Consider the following 3,749-nt stretch of genomic DNA (forward strand, 5'->3'; position numbering starts at 1 on the left):
GCGAAATGCAAATGCCTGGAAGAAATAAAAAATCGTGGTTGGGAAGGTCATAGTAGCAAAAGCCATTGGAATTTTTATTTTATACATCGGAAGAATCCGTTTTGTTATTAATTAAACTAGAAGAGGGGAAAAGAATGACTGAAAGAAAAGAAATCAATTAGTTATTCATCAAAGTTTTATTTGATTCAATGACCAGAGTTAGACGAGGATATATAGCTCGGAGACGTCGATCAAAAATGCGTTTATTTGCATCAACCTTTCGAGGGGCTCATTCAAGACTTACTCGAACTATTATGCAACAGAAAATGAGAGCTTTGGTTTCTACTCATCGGGATAGAGGCCGGCAAAAGAGAGATTTTCGTCGTTTGTGGATCACTCGGATAAACGCGGTAACCCGCGAGGATAGGGTATCCCATAGTTATAGTAGATTTATACACGATCTGCGCAAGAGACAGTTGCTTCTTAACCGTAAAATACTTGCACAAATAGCTATATCAAATAAGAATTGTCTTTACATGATTTCTAATGAAATCCTCAAATAAGGAGATTTAAGGAATTCGACGGAATGATTTAAACGGAGTTCCCCGGAGAATGAACTCCGGGAAGATAGAATCGAAATTCATATGATAACAGTAGGAATGAATAAACACGCTTCAATAATAAAAAAAAGATTTCTCCCCCCCCCATTATTTTTTCTTTTTTTCTTATGACGCGACAATCTAATCTCTCGGCTTTTCCAACAAAACATCAATCGGAGTTTGAGTTCCAATTCGAGTTTTTATTCAATTCGGGTGGTGGGTCTACTTATTTCTGCTTCTAGGGCCGGTAGTTCTAGGGAACTACTCGGCTCTCTCAAATTGTTTCTCATTATTAAGAAAAGGTAATGAAGATAAAATGCGAGCTTGTTTTATAGCGATAGTAATTAATCTTTGTTGTTTCAAAGTCAATCTGTTCACTCTTCTAGATAATATTTTTCCTTGTTCACTAATAAATTGACTAATTAAGCTCATGTTTCTATAATCAATTCGATCCCCCGATCCAATTGGGGGCAAACGCCTACGAAAAGATCGCTTGGATTTACGAAAGGGTCGCTTGGATTTATCCATGGTTTATTTCTTATCTCTAAAATCCTAGTTTATTTCTTCATTCATTTCGGATCCGACCGAAAGAGGACTTGATTTGTTTATTTTATATTATTTTTATATTATAATAATATAATATATGTATATGTTTATTTTCATTTTTATAATTTAAAATATTTATTTTAATATTATATTAATTATATATTAATTATATTATTAATTAAATTAAATTATTTAATTCGATTTTTTTTATTTATTTATTATTTATATTTTTTAGCTTCTTCCTGTTACTTGGAAAAGGGGCACTGATGTTCTGCTCAATCTATTTCTTTATCTCCCCATGAATCGTATGCTTGTAACAATAAGGACAGAATTTTCTCAATTCCAATCGACTAGGTGTATTGTTTCGATTTTTTTGAGTAATATATCTGGAAATGCCCCTCGATTTTTTATCGAAACCCTTTCGGGCACAACTGGTACATTCCAAAATAACTCTTACCCTGGCTTCTTTACTCTTGGCCATGAACCTCCTTTGGATTTTGGATTCACTCAACTCTTCCATTTTCGATCCGAATCCAATAAGAAGAAAGGAACAAAAAAATGGAAGTTGCTAACTTGAAATCCAATTATGAAAGATTTCGTTTCAATCAATAGAGTAATCATAAAATAAGTAATACGATTTTTTCTAACTATCAACTATTCTCTAATCCCAGTATTTCATTTAATATAATATATTGTATGGTCTCGAACCCCCTGGATCCATATTTCTAGTTCGGCTCTCCCCCTATTAATTCTATCCTGAACCCAAGTTTCGCTGGGATTCATTCAATCCACTTTTATTCTTTTTCTTTCCTTCCTATACTAAAACTAAAAAAATGAAAACGGGAGAAATTAGTCACAGTCATAGAGAGTTTATTCTATCTCTAATCTTTTTCTTCTTTATCCCTTCCCATGTCAATAACTAGAATTAAAAAAAGGGGAATACCAACGCATCGGGGAATAAACGATTGATCTCTATCAATAGACCCGCTAAAGACCCGAACCATAAAGTACTTAGCACAGGTGCCACGGAGAGATATGTCTTTAGATCTCGCATTGAAAATCCTCCTTCTTTATTGTAATACAATTATTACCAGATAGATGATATATAACTCTATTATAACTATAGTTATATAGTTAAAGATCACTTGTATTTGTACGTAGAACCCCTAAAAATGGATATGTAGAATGATCCGGTAGATGAATTGTTCCTAAAATCGAAAAAGATGACCCCCTTCTTTTCTTCCTGAGCATTACCAATAAATATTCATTTACTTATACGTTAGGTTTCATCTGTATATAATTCTCTTATTATATGAGACCAAAAAGAAGAAATGGCAAGATAAATTCTCTTGTATATAGATATAGGAAATAACGATGTGGAAAACAAGACAGGTATTCTCTACAATGACGAATGACGAATGACGCTGTATAATAATGGAAAGGGATGTAGCGCAGCTTGGTAGCGCGTTTGTTTTGGGTACAAAATGTCACGGGTTCAAATCCTGTCATCCCTACCGATTACTTCTCTTACGGGCAGTAATGATGGATCAATTTGGATCGACAAAAATTTGGGGCATAATCCTTCATTTTCATTATATAATACTTTATGCATGCATATTGGGGGTGGGGGTAAAAAAAAAAAGAGTCCTTCTCTTTACAGTCGTATCTCCTCCCATAAGAAAGCGCTCTTAGTTCAGCTCGGTAGAACGCGGGTCTCCAAAACCCGATGTCGTAGGTTCAAATCCTACAGAGCGTGATTCTGTTCCTGTAATTGGAATGTCGAATTACAATAAAATAAAATAACTTCATTAACTTGAACTGCAACCTGCATTTGACCTCCTGCAGATTTAGGAGGAGGTCAATCAAAAACAAAAAAAGAGATGTTACTCAATTAAAGGTCCAACTGATCGCCGCGTCTGTATTGTAAATACGCAGTTACGAATAATCCGGCCAAAGTAATAGGAATTAGACCTAACACGATTCCAAATAGAAAAACTTCAATCATTTCAAGTTGTTTGAAAGGGGAGAAAAATAGAGGTAATATCTATTAATAAATATTAATCCGAATCGCTCATGAATCTCAATAAACAAGAATTGTCAATCGGCTTCGAAAGGGACTATAGAATACCTGGAATTTCACAGAAATATTCATTTTTTTTGTTCATTCAACTAATTTCAAATAAGTCGTACCTTGCTCAAACCAATCAATAGAGCTGAGGTTATAGTTAAAGCAGCCAGTAGAAAACCGAAATAACTAGTTATAGTAGGCATGAAAGAGCTAAATGAGATACGTTCTTTTTTTTTTTTTTACATATGTTTATAAAGCACTTACCTAAGTTTCTATTTTTGTGAGATATGATGATAAAAAACTACCAATTGACAGAATCGGTTCCAATTGAAAGTTCTTGATTCATAAGCATTCTAGACGGCACTAACAAAGATGGAGTAGCAGAGGTAGAAAAAAAGATTAATTCACCCTCATTAATTCACCCTCTGTGACATCTACCAATCCCGTGATTTCGAATCAACGGATTCCGCGAGCAACTGATGAGTCAAGTATAAACAAGTATAAAGTCAAAATAGCAATTAGAACAGTCCCGTGTCACTTTATTAAAAAAAAAAATT

At 34.0% G+C, this 3,749-nt stretch overlaps 2 non-coding genes across 2 annotated transcripts; both read left to right on the top strand.

Moving 5' to 3' along the window:
• Window positions 1–2,564: 2,564 nt before the first annotated feature.
• Window positions 2,565–2,638, top strand: TRNAP-UGG (transfer RNA proline (anticodon UGG)). Its single transcript has one exon. It is a non-coding gene; the product is annotated as a tRNA-Pro (tRNA).
• Window positions 2,639–2,806: 168 nt separating this feature from the next.
• On the top strand, window positions 2,807–2,880 carry TRNAW-CCA (transfer RNA tryptophan (anticodon CCA)). The gene has a single exon. It is a non-coding gene; the product is annotated as a tRNA-Trp (tRNA).
• The last annotated feature ends 869 nt before the right edge of the window (window positions 2,881–3,749 follow it).

Source organism: Aristolochia californica, unplaced genomic scaffold (assembly GCF_029961685.1).
Source record: "Aristolochia californica isolate CCGP_79_NKW_82.1479 unplaced genomic scaffold, dmAriCali1.0.hap1 SCAF_507, whole genome shotgun sequence".
NCBI lineage: Eukaryota > Viridiplantae > Streptophyta > Magnoliopsida > Piperales > Aristolochiaceae > Aristolochia > Aristolochia californica.